General features: G+C 42.9%; 1 protein-coding gene across 1 annotated transcript in view; it reads right to left on the reverse strand.

Annotated features, from left to right (window-relative positions):
• The window catches only part of Tab2 (TGF-beta activated kinase 1 (MAP3K7) binding protein 2), a 52,425-nt gene extending 41,884 nt beyond the window's left edge, over positions 1-10,541 (reverse strand). The window contains exon 1 of the mRNA XM_031380351.1: positions 10,178-10,541. The gene's annotated coding sequence lies outside the window, so the exon portion shown is untranslated. The remainder of the gene's footprint in view (positions 1-10,177) is intronic.
• Between the last annotated feature and the right edge of the window lie 3,216 nt (positions 10,542-13,757).

The following is a 13,757-nucleotide window of genomic DNA, read 5'->3' on the forward strand; positions in this document are numbered from 1 at the left end:
AAAAAAAAAAAAAAAAAAAAAAAAGTCCTTCTGTCCAGCAACACAGAGAACTGTGAGGAAAGCTCGGAATCATAGGCTTAGGTGAGAGCCGACTGGTCCACCAAGACCCACCTCGGTGCACTCATGTGCATACCCAACACACAACTCCCAGCTTTATTTTCATAATGTCAAACTGGAGACTCCAAAGTCCTTCAAACTAATGAAGGTTTTAAAAAATTATAGTATATGCCAACAATATTATGCTTTTTGGTACTAACAAGGAATGAATACTGACTCATATAACAATCTGCATGGATCAAGGGTACTAGAGACAAAATAAAAAGCTAATCTCAAAAGGCAACATAATGCATGATTCCATTTCTGCAACTCTTAGTGCTAAAACTAGCGTTGTTAGGGAACAAACGTGTTTGTCAGGGGTTAAGGTTGAAGGAAACAGACTATAAAGAAACAAGACAAAAATGATTAAAAAGTTTTACTCTGACATCAGTCTAACTATGATGACTACCTAGATGTACACACTTTCTTTTAGACATACACACCAATCAATAAACCATGTTCTAAGAAAACCATATTAAGTTTTATCTTAAGACTCTCATTGGCTTCCTAGCTCATCTTGGGTAAAATCTAAAGACTTACCATAGTCAAAAGCCCTATAGGGAATGTACACACTTGGGTATCATTTCCTATTTTCCCATTCTCTCACTCTCCAGCTCCTGGAAGATAGCAAACAGGCTTGCATGTACAGGTTTCTGCATTTGCTACATCCTGTATTTGGAAACCCTTACCTCTATCATTTCATATTCAAATACCTGCTCAAATACTACTTACACAAAAATTTGTTTTCTTCCATGTAAATAGAAGTCATGTCTTTTTTCCCCCCTACAAAGGAGTCTTACAACCATCACACAAAACTCAAACAATGTCCAAAGTTCCTTGTTCCCTTGGTCTGTTCTGTTTTGGTAAATGTTGTCAGGATCACCAGGAACTCAATTCAGGAAGATGTGATCCTTACCTCTACTTCACACTCAGTTTTCCCTCCTCAAGTCCATTACCAACCCCACTCTTTAATTTCACAGGCTGAATTCTGATCTCTGTCAACTCTAAAACTGCTTTACAAAGCCTGTCTTTCCCCCCAATCCTGCACTTACCTAAAGCATTTTCTCTACTGAAGCTAGTCTTTTCAGAATGCTAAGTACTTGTGTCCCACCAGTAACAAGACAAAGTCAAAGCCTTCTTTACAGAGCACACAAATACCTTCATACTCTGTCCTCTTCCTAAGTTTCCATCTTACAAACCAGTAGAGTTTAATGTGTCATGGAACTACATACCATTTATAGACCTTCCTACCTCCATATTTAAGGCACACCTTTTCCTATGTGAAATGAAATCTCTACCCTGTGTATGTCTTCCCCGTCTTTCTAACTCTGAAATTAAGTGCAATCTCTCTTATGTTGGGCTGTTTAATTGCCTACTGAATCAGGCATTCTCTCCTGTAGATTCCTAAAGGGCTTTGTCTAACCCGGTTATAGCATATCACATTCTTCTGCACACATCTCTAGAACATGAATTTTAGTATCTGTCATCCCCTCCACCTAGTACCTGATGCACAGCAGGGATCCCAAACTGCTGAGTGAGTCATTAGATAAGGAGTTGCAAGACATCTATGGGTAACATATTTTTTAAGAAAAAGTATAGGAATGATACACCATGGAAGAACTCCAAGATTTCTTTGCATAGGTGTGAAACTGAAGCAAATAAGCCCTGAAGTGTTTCCTGGTTCTTTTAACCATGTGATACTATAAACACACTGAAATACTGATCAGTTCCTAGTTTTAGTTATAAGATCACTAGCTCAATTTTCCCATGAACCAGTTATCTTTCTCAAAAAGTACTTCTCATTCTACTTCCAGACTGCAACAATGATGGCACATGACCAGTCATCCTCCAAATCTATGTCACTGTTCATGAGTGGAAAATCTCATGAAGAGAATGAGGATGTCTCACTCAGGCCAACCAATCACTTCAGCTTAAAAATCTTTTAAAGTGTGCAAGTACATTTTTTTATGTAAGAAAGCAGAATCACCATATGTGGAAGTGGAAATTTTCTTTTGAAATCCCCATTTCCACTTATATTTATTTTTCCATTTTCTGGGAAATCATCAAGAAGATAGCAGACTGGCACTTAATTCGAGTATAACTGCTATGCTATATGCCAGTCATGGAGTGAATACCAACAGTTACCCTCGGTGTATTCACAGAATATGTTTGTGCTCAGTGATTTTAAACTGAACATGTAATCTGTTCTGAATTCCTTTTTTCCCCTTGAGACAAGAGTCTTATGTATTCCAAGCTGGACTCAAACTCACCATAAAGCTAAGGATGACCCTGAACTTCTGTGTCCTCATGCCTCCACTCCCAGGACTGGAATTACAGATATTCTTTAAACATTTTTTTAATCAAAACTGTTTGTGCCTGTATTGCCTCCTTCTCTATAATTATACCTGCTTATGACAAGCACCAATAAAAACCTATAATCCATAAATGTTACTATAAAATAAAAACAAAGACACATCAAGAATAAAGAATAAGGAGAAAGATGAGTCCCCTTAAAGGCTAAACTTATGACCAAAAAAATATGGAAGCAAATATCTATGTCTATCCAAGAGCCGTTCCATACAGTTGAGTATTAAAGGAACAGGATTCATTTTATGTTTCTGGTGCTGCTCCTCACTGACGCCAACGAGGCTCCAGGTAGATACTGAGCTAGGTAATATAACAAATACAGAAAATACAGTTATGATTACTGCGGAAATTAGCCAACATAATATTCATTTTGTAAGAGACATCTAGTGTATACACCCCCACACAGATAATACAAAATAATAAAGCATTTTAAAAAGTTTGAATGATAACAGCAACTGAACTCCAGTGATAACAGTTAAACAACAGTATTTACTATATCTGAGTAATCTGAAATTAGACTCAGGTGATTTTAAAGCCAGACCTTTTTTTAATTAAACCTCCAACACACTGAAATTAATGTACTTAATTGCTATGACAGAGGCTGCCAATCCAACAAGTTAACAAACAGATCAACTCAAAAGCATTACTGTCCCCAGTGTCTGAGAGGAGTAAGTCAGGTGACCTCATTTTCCACACCTGTAACCTCAGCTCATTAGCATTCTGTCTTCAATGATTTCTCTGCCTAAAAATCTCCCTGACTAGTTCTACAAGATCAAACTGTTCAGATGAAATTATTATTTCTATGACAAAGTATTTTCTCTCACTGTTAAATCATAAAAAATCCTCCTGCTGAGCCACACTGATAGGACCAACAACGTTAAGTTGGATCACACAGCTTAACAGACAGGAAGCCAACATGATATGCTCAGTCCTGCTAACAGTATAAAGTTAACCTTAATATAGAAAAGGTCAAATGAAAAGTCATTAATGCAAATATGTGTGTAAAATGCTAACACTCAAAATTATAGTCTTATTTAATACCTCAATTAAACTAGGAAGAATTTACTAAAGAAAATTACTCTATAATGGACCCATGCCTTTGAATAATTCTCTTAATAATTAGCATCCATACAGTTCTACTAAACTCATATTTCTTTACATTCTTGCCTTCCCTTTTTCTCTCCTCCACGGACCTTCCCAAATCTACATTAGTTATTTAGCTTCTGGGACTTCAACTAGAAGACCTTAATTTAGTCACTTCTTTCTGTTCCTTGAATGAAACAAGAATGCCATGTTCTTTATACAGACTCTTAGACTACTTCTGCTCTCCTCTGCTGGACCTGTCTGTGAGTCAGACTTTCTTCCCGGAGCCCCGCCCAGGAGCTCTCTCCACAGCTGATTAGCAGACAAGCAACAACAGAATCACAGACACTCAACTGCCACTTCATTTATTTCCCAAATAAGACCATAGTGTGCCAAATTTCAATAGAAACAAGTACATGTGTTGTGAGGGCTGTTTTGGCTGTTTTGATACTATTGGGTATGTCTGTGAGTGCACGAACCTACCATGGTATGTGGAGAGTTTTGAGACAACAATGTAGGATTAGGTTCTCTCCTACCGTGGTGGTCCATGGAATCAAACTCAGCAATTTTACCTGCTGAGCTATCTCTCTGGCCCACAGATCAATTGATCGATCTTCTTTCTTTCTTTTTTGTAATTCAAGAAATACTCTGAGTAAATGGCTCAAGGATTTTTGGCCTGTTCAGCCTTTAAATTTTAGGAAATCTAGAATCATTATTCACTAGGTAAAGGACAGCCTGAGTCAGGAGAAAGCTGACCAGTGTTAATATTAAACATACAGAGAATGGTCACTGCTAAAAAGAGTGCTGAGGGGTTTCCTCTTTCTGTGCAAACTCCATGATTCTCACGTCAGGAATTGAAGCAGATGACTGGGCCATCTAGTTCATAAAGTGAGTGCAGATCAACTGCCTTAAAGGGATTAAATAAACAATCTTTAAGTTAATTTAATACACAAATTCTTTTTCTGTTTTGCCTTTGAAAGCACAGGGTGTGGTAGCACAGTCAGTGACGGAAGGTACTTTGAAGGCTGGGGCAGAAGTACAAGTTAAGAGGTCAGTCTGGACAACTTGGTTAGACCTTGTCCCAAAACAACCACCACACCACCACCACCAAGAAAAGACTGCTGTGCTACCATAATGGCAGACCACTGATTGGCACACACCGAGTCTGGTTCTCCAGGCAGGAGGAGGCACTGTCACCCCATTTCATGTTCATGTCGACAGCGTAAAAGTTAATAACCAGTGGCCCAGTTGCAAGTATAATTAATCCATTTCTTTAGGTTTCTAGGATTCTTTCTCAAAAGTTTTCTAGACTTAAAAACCATGAGTTATAAGATTTTACCTAACAATTTAGGCTATGCTTAAAACAAAATAAAACTCACACACTGAAAACCTTAAGTCTAGTATAACCCATAACCTTTCAGACACAAGAGTTTACTAACAAAGAGTAGTGGTGCAGGGCATTGACAGAGCATGTCTTTAATCCTAGCACTCTGGTGGCAGAGGGAGGCAGATCTCTTGTGTGTTGAAAGCCAGTCAGATGGCATAAGTTTTTGAGAACCTATCTCAAAACACACAAATAGTAGTGGAACAAAAGACAACCCTTACAAACCACTCAGCATCTGGCCTGCTGAACTCCTAGCTCCAGGCCATGTCCTCCCCAACGGGTGAGGAAGGCAGAGAGGAAAGGAAGTCATGCTCTATCTATCTAGAGGCGATCAACGTAGTTATCTCCCAGAGTTACAAAGATTTGCAATTTGAATGGCTATTCTGTTTTTCTCCAAAATCTCATTCACAAGCTTCACATTTCACCTCTGTAAATGTTTTCCTTAGTATTTTGTAAAGTGTATGAAGTTCTATGTGCCATACTTGCTACATGTATCAGGTGTCTGCATAAACTGGCATTTTATTCAGTTCTTGCTGTCCATTTGTCAAAGTGTTTAGATCTAGTCTATCAAGCTAAATGACAGGCCCGCAATGCTCCTTCACCAGAAAGCTGTAATGGTCCTCCTGTGTTAGACTAGATATGACACAAACCAACTCTCCAGAAAGTGCCAGTGACACCATACTACAGGCAAAGCAGCTCTAGGGAGCCAAATGGAATGTGGATTTAACAATGTCCACATAGTACTGGTAGAAACTGAGGCAGTTACCAACTTGGCCATGTTTATTTTGCAGAGCTCCAGAATGGCAGAAAACGAAAATGGCACAATTTATCCATTATCTATTGCATACAACTCATATTTAAATGTACCACTTAATTAGCAGAAACCTTAGCCAATTTATTTTACAGATTAGAAAATAGGTTCAGAGAAGCTAAGAAGTCCTAACTGGCTCTAAATCAAGTGGCAAAGTAGACCGTGGCCAAAACTAGGATTCAAACAAGGGTGGTAAATTCCAGAGTTTTCTACTGAGTCACAAAGTAGCTCTCTAAAGTACTTACAATAGGAAATCCCTACTAATTGGAACACTGTAACAATTTGTAATTCTGAAGCACAAATACAATTTTATTTCCAAGTTATAAAGGATATTCTTAGTCTAAGAAAAAATGTCACCGGATAGTTCTATTTTCTGAAATCAAGACTGCTCCTCACTGCAGATCTCAGGGCAAACAATGTCCGCTGCTCAGCCTCCCTGCTTTCTCTCCTTGTGTTCCGAGACAGTTTACTCACTCATTACATCATCTATGTATAAACTATATGACAACAGTGACATATAGACAGAACTATAATTCTGTCTGTGTTCAGTACTGCATCTCCAGGATCTAGGTGTCCCAGACACTACAAGTAGTGCTTAATAAAAACTTGAGAAGTGAATGAAAACTTGGTACCCTGTAGGAATTCAATGCTCAGTAGCACTGCTCTCCTTACTAACCAGGACACTATGTGTATAGTAAAAATTCTGGCCAGGCGGTTGTGGCACACACCTTTAGTCCCAGCACTTGGGAGGCAGAGGCAGGTGGATTTCTGAGTTCGAGGCCAGCCTGGCCTACAGAGTGAGTTCCAGGACAGCCAGGGCTACACAGAGAAACCCTGTCTTGAAAAAACAAAAACAAACAAACAAACAAAATGAATAGGGTCAATAAAGTAGTCACATCCAGCAAGACTTTATATATCAAACACCACTGGAAGATGGAGGTAAGATCTACATAAATTAAGTTTTGAATTAATGTACTTTTAAACTGACAAAACCTACAAAATATCTTAAAGAAATCTTCAAATATCAACTTGTCAGCTAACAATCCCCAGAGTCAAGAAAATCTAAGTGAAATATGTAATTCCCCTCCCATTTCCTTTAAAAAACAAAAACTAGAAGGACGAATGTGGGTAAAGCACCTCTTGTAATACACAGGCTGTTCTGAAATGAGGATACTCAGAAAATGACAGAGCCTTCCCCTTAATACTGGCCTCTGTTACCAAGTTCACAGCTGAGTTTAGTGATTAACCAAAGAGAAGGCATAGTACCTAGCAACTTAGGATTTGCCTTTCTGAGTGTGTGTTCTTGACTTTTTTTTTTTTGGTTTTTCGAGACAGGGTTTCTCTGTGTAGCCCTGGCTGTCCTGGAACTCACTCTGTAGACCAGGCTGGCCTTGAACTCAGAAATCCGCCTGCCTCTGCCTCCCAAGTGCTGGGATTAAAGGCGTGCACCACCACTGCCCAGCGTGTTCTTGACTTTTTAAGGGTTAGAATAATTAGGACAAAAAATATTAAAATACTGGCAAATAGGGGAACATAAGCCAAAAGTCAATAATGTGAACATATATTTAATTTTCATTTTACTTCGGTATCTCCAAATTTCTTACCATCTGAATACAGTGCCAAGTGAAGTCACACACAGCTTGTGAGCGCCCATCGAAAGACAGACATCTCCTTAATGCAGTCCAGCAGTCACTTTCCTATAGTTGGCAGGCATCTACTACCCGAATTTCCATATCCCAGCAAACTGTTCATCCAGCCCTCTACTAGCACTTCCCTCGTCATACCTGTCTCTATTATTATAACCCTGATTTTAAAGAGTTCTTATTTAAAAAGACAGCACACGTCAATCAAAACAAAAAGCATTACTGCTGTTCTCTGGGGCGTGTGAATCTATCTGGCCAAACAGAGATATAATGAAATTTAAAACTTTAATCTATGATTTATAATCTATATTGTAAATATTTCCAGGAACTTTTTAAAAAGATAGGAAGGTAAAACTTCTTTTCCAAAGTATCCTGAAACTCATAAAAATAAGTCTTTAGTGTGTATGCGTGTGTAACTTCAGTTTTAGAAAATTCATCCTACAAGAGCTTTTCTATCACATACCTTATAAATGCAAGCAATCTATATTATACCTTATGCTTACTTCTCAAAATGAAGGTGGCTCATTGAACCAGTTCTTTGGGAATTTTCCTTACCTAAAACAGGAATAAAGCTTTTATTTCTGCCAGAGTATAAAACACTCAGTAAGGACATAATTGGGAGCCTGGGCAGTGCTCACCTAACTATGCAGAATTTGCCTCATTTAAGTAGGCGTCATAACTACACATCTTACCTAAAGGTAAGCCTTAGCTAAAGGTGAGCACTTCTTTCCCCACAGTATTAAAACAGGTGGCTCCTTCAATCAGGTGGGGCTGACTTACAATTTGCTCTTCAAGAAGCATTATCATTTTGCGCCTCTGATCATTTGATCTACTTACTAATGAATTATACAAACACAGGTTCTATTATGAGAGGTCACAGAGGACATTTTGAATAGTGATATTTCCCAGTGTCCTTTGGGAACCATTCTAACTCAGAAAAAGCTATTTGATAAAACAAAAAGAAAGCTGAAGTGATGGCATATATTCAGTGGATAACATAATTACCATATTCAACTTTCAGTTTGATTCTTTAAGATGGAAAACATAAAGCACTCTCTACTACACACTGGTGTAGGAGCAAGCAGAGTCTCTGAGTCACTGGAATTTTTGTTCGATTTCCTGCTAATATACAGATAGTACCACCATTTAACACATTCATTCCACGCACATTTTAAAAGCTACAGAGTCCTTCCTGGACTATCTGGATACTAACCCAACTCATGAATCTGAAATTTTTTCCTAAGGATTCGAATTAAAGTAGCTAGCTAAAGCATATAGTAAAAGAAAAAGCAACTGTTGTTCATTTATTAGTAATACGCATGGTTTCAAATTGTATAGTTTTAAAAGTAATCATGGATTCACCTTTACAAAGACATTAAGGGTGTTTTTTGAAAAGGTGTCAAAACTCTTGCTGTACCAAGTGTGGTAAACAGTGATAACTACCCCTCCCAAAACCCCAAACAAACAAAAAACAAAAACCCAAAAGCAAACAAAAAAAAACCCCCAAAAACAAAAAAACAAAGACAAAAGACAAAAATCAAGACACCCCCCCCCCCCGCATCTGTACCCAGTGAAATTCCTGGCAAAATCTGAACCTGCATAATTAGCAACATTTCCTTTGAGTACACTGGGACACAAACTAATTCCTTTTATAAAATGGCAATCAACCCAACCCTAAGATTTGGGCACTTTACTAACTTACCCAGAACTGACAAAATGGATGCAAAGCTAGAGTGCCTGGCTGTTGCCTCGAATACTGCGTTTGCGAATACTGCGTTTGCGTCCAAGAACTTTCCAATGAATTAAAGCCCATCTACCAACAGCCTGAAGTGCTTTTGGGAACCCGAACCTCCCGAGACTAGAACTTCCCAGAGACTAGAATAAAAGCTCCCTGTGGCTGCACATCTCCACCACTCACTTGAAGAAACCCTCTTATCAGAAACATTTGAAGAATTCCTCCATAACAATTAAGCTGACTTGAATGGAAACTTAGCATCTCAAATATACTATATATGGAATGAAACTTGACCAAACACGTAAATACAAACTCACACACACTCCCTGACACTTTCGGTCTACAACTCTGGGCCGACGATTCTACAGCATCAGCAACAGACAGATCCACCTGTCACCTGTCAGCAACGCCCAGAGACCCTTGCTAAGCCTCCCGGTTTTCAACCGCTATCTCACGGTCGGTCTGGTGAACCGGTCAAGAAAATCAGAACCGTCCTGTGGACGCTAAGGGGTGGCCACCTATTCACAGCGGGGCGCGCTGCCCATTTCGGGGAAGGCTGCAGAAAAGCAAAATCGGAAAGGAAAAGGGAGCGAGGTGCTTCCTCTTTACCCTGCGCTTAACTTCCCTGGCTCTCCCTTAACTCGCGGGCCCCGAAGTCATCGTTATCCAGACCCGGGTTCCCCCAAAAGGCGTCTGCTTCCCTCCCTCCCACTTCCAGATCACAGGCCCGGGGGCGGGCCGGGGGCAAGGCACCCCCACCCCCGGCTCTCTCCGGCGCTGGGCTCCAGGGCAGGCCCGGTCCCCCCTCCCCCGACGCCCCGGAGCCCGGGCCAGGCCCCAGGCTCCCCGCCCCCACCCTCCCTGCAGGACTCGGGGGGCCTCCCCGCGCCTCGCCACCGCGGGCAGGACCCGGGCGAAGAGGGGACCGAGGCGAGGAAGGCGCGGACGCCCCACCAGGGCCTCGCGCCCCGGCCGGGCAGAGCCGGTCCCCGAGGCAGTGCGGGCGCGGGGAGCGGGGCTGGGGATCCCGCCGAGGCCCCGCAGCGCCGTCCGCTTACCCTTCGCCGCCGCCGCGGCTTCCCCCTCCTCCTCGTCCGCCGCCGCCGCCTCTCCCACTTGGGCAGCCGTCTCCCCCGTCGTCGCCGCCGCCGCCTCCGTCACCACGGCCGCCGCCAGCGCCGATTCCACCCGGCAGGGGGGACACCTCAGCCCTCCCTCCCTCCCTCCCTCCCCGCTCAGCCCCCTCCGCTCGGCCGCCGCCGCCGCCGCCGCCAACTCCCTCTGGCCACCGCCGCCGCCGCTCGCGGCCGAGGGGGAGGGGAGGGGGTCGGCCTGGGGCGCCCCGCCGCCGGCGCCTGCCGCGGATCAAAGCGATGGCCCGGGCGGCGTCGCCGCGGCCCGCTGCTCGGCTCCGGCTCGCACGGCCGCCCCCACCCCCCGGCCGCTCGCCTGCCCTCCCCCCACCCCCCCAGCTCTCGCTCGCTCGCGCCGCGGCTCCGCCAGCCCAGTCCGCATCAAAATACGGCCACACAATATGGCGGCGCGGCGGCCGGCAAACACCGCGAGAGCTGAGGCGGCGGCCGTGACGAGGCCTCCCTCCGCCGGGTGGCGGGGATGCTCTGTCCACGCCCCGCCTCCGGCACCCGCCGTCCCCACGCCCGGCTTGCCGTGGCTGGAGGGGACGCGTCCCAGCGCGGGTGCCTGACGCTCGGCCGGGCCGCGCTGGAGGGACGGAGGGAGAGAGGCAGGGAGAGGGACGGAGCCCCGACCCGAGCGCGCGCTGCCCAGCGAGGGGCTCGCGGGTCCGGAAGCGGGTGGCGGGCCGTGCGAGCAGCGCGGGCAGCGCGAGTCGGCCGCCCCGCTCGGGGTGACGCGCGGGACCCTGCAGGCCCTGGCGGGCCGCGGGCAGGTGGGCCGGAGGCGGAGGCAGGCGAGCGAGCGAGCGCCGGGCCGGCGGGCCGGCGGGCCTGCGGGCCGGACACACCCCCTTGGAGCCGGACCGCGCCGGGGCGGCGAGCGACAGGACGACCGGGGAGGGACGGCGGTGCGGGACGCGTCCAGGAAGCCGCGGGAAGCGAGCGGAGTTTGGCTCGGGCGCTTGACTTTTCTTGAGCAGCAGTGGGGGGCCTGGAGAGAAAAGGATCTAAATAATGCGAGGGAGTTGTTTGGATTTTAACTGCAGGTTCCTCGAAGTCCTCGAAGCAGAGCCAAAGACACTTTAGTTTCTATCTTCTTAAAGATGTGTTTCGGTTTCCCTGGGGAGGGGGGGCGCGTGGGGTGGTGGTGGTCAACGTTCAGATGTTTCTCACGGTGTAAAATTATTTATTTAAAAATCTTGGCGAGTTCATACGGCAAAAAAAAAAAAAAAAAAAAAAAAAGGCCTTTTTTTTTCCTGACCCCGTCCAAAGTGTACATATCGCTGCCAATTCCTTCCTTGAAGAAATTCATACTACCGAGAAAAATCCCGAAGGACTATTTTTATTATTCTATTATCAGGATAGGTGTGGAAAATTATTGTTTTTAAAGTCTCCTTTTTAAACAGTTAAGTATAACCCTTTCATTTCCTTTTTCACACTCAGTTAAAAAAAAATACCTGAAATATTGGGGTTTAGCTCCAGTTAAGAACTTTTAGCCCTTCAGAAGTCAGAATGCTAATGATTTACAACATTGGAACTTTTACATTTTTCTCTGGGTTGGAGATGACATTAAGAAAGTAAAAGTATATACTTTGAAAAAGTATTTTTTGTGCGTGCAAAGTTAAGAGTAAATTATAATTCACATAGAAGATGCTGTTTTCATTAATTCACAGTAACAGAAGTCGTACTTTAATACCACAACAGTTCTCTGAGGAATTATTCCCATAGTATGATGGTTTTAGATAAATTGAATAAATTATTAAGTAAACTTCTCTGAGGCACAATTTGAAAGTATACTGCTGAAGTAATAGAAGTGGGTTAAGTAAAAATAGTTTCTGTTCAAAGTGTATTTTATGAAATGTACATGTACACATTTTAATAGAAATATAATATTTTCCATATAAACTTAAATATAATGGGTGTGAGTACGAGAAGAGAAGATATAAACGTATATCCTTGCCTAAACTTGAAGAGCATGGATCTCTAATGAAAAGAATGCCCCAGACAGCTGTGTAGAGGAAAATTCTATGAAAGAACTAATGCCTTTTAAAAAAAAACTTTTGGGATCTTGTAAGGATCAAAGACCCTAGATTAAAGGATGCTAAAAAACATGACATCTTAATTCAACATGGGACCCAACGTTGGTCCCTTGCTGGGAAAGAAAAAGTTACAGAGTATTTTGTATTGGGATGGCTGGGGAAAGTTGGGTATGGACTACAGATACAATGTAAGTATTATCTTTAACCTTCTGAGATTTGTTCTGCATTATAGTATTCTTAAATTCACTGAAGTGTTAAAGAGGTAAAAGAACACAATGTATAAAACTTTCCCCCAAGTGGCCCAGAAAAAAATGTATATTGTATATGCTGTCTCTGTATGAATGTGTACTTCATATCTGCCATACACATACAGAAAAAGAGTGATGATAAATTTTAAATCTTGGTCAATCAGAGGCATTTTAAAAGTCAAATTTGATGAATCTAGGCCATTTGTAGTGTCTGGAAATGTTTTGAAAGTTTGGTTGTGAGCTTGGCCTTTATCGGGCAACATCTGTCCAATTCTCAAAGTCTGATAAGTTTGACACTTATTACAAAACAAATACTTTTAGAAAACCAACCTGGGCTGGAGATATAGTGTAGTGTGAGGCCCTGGGCTTCAGCATTAGCACAGCAGACAGAGCCAAACAGAAGGCCTTTCAACTCCTAGGGGTCTCCTCAGCTTAGCAAGAGGAGGCCAGAGTGAACTCAAGCTAGATCATCTGGCTTCTTGTTTTCTCCCTACAAACACACTGGAGGCTTGGATTAGCTGGGTGTGTTTTCTAACACTTTCAATCTATTTGATTTGGAACATGAATAGCTAGGAATGCCTTTGTATAGTTGATAAGTGTGATTTCTGTTTATAGATTTGGTGGATAGTTATTTCTAGCCGCAAGACTAAAATGAAAATAAGGGGAGACTGTGTCTTCCAAGTATTCTCTGTAGTAGCTACAGAAAACTGGATAATATCTCATTTGACATTCAAAACATTTTAATGTAGTTTTGTGCTTTCTGACTCAGTGAGCGCTGTCTACCTGTGATTATTTAAATCAAATTAAAATTCATGCCCGCAGTTGCACTGCCCACATTTCAGGTGAACAATAAACCATGCATTCCATCTTCACAGAAAATGCTGTTTAACAGAACTGGTATCAGAAGAGATTACACTGTATAAATAGAATCTGCACAAGGTAGATGGTGATAGTCACCATTGAAGCTTTAGGAGAGGAGATATTACTTTGCAGGGTGTGAACACAGGAGAAGCAGGGCAAGTTTCAAGAGGAAGATTGCATGTGGCTGGTGGAGGTGAAGTCAGAGGGTTGCAGGCAGTGACAGCTTGAACAATGCAGGAGAGACATGAGAGAAACACTTAATTCAGTGTATCTATGGCATAAAAGATTTAAAGGAAGGCAGAGCTGCATAAAACCACAAATGATGAGCCTAGCCTGTTATTCAGGCAGTGAGAG

This window comes from Mastomys coucha, unplaced genomic scaffold (assembly GCF_008632895.1).
Source record: "Mastomys coucha isolate ucsf_1 unplaced genomic scaffold, UCSF_Mcou_1 pScaffold2, whole genome shotgun sequence".
Taxonomy (NCBI): Eukaryota; Metazoa; Chordata; class Mammalia; order Rodentia; family Muridae; genus Mastomys; species Mastomys coucha.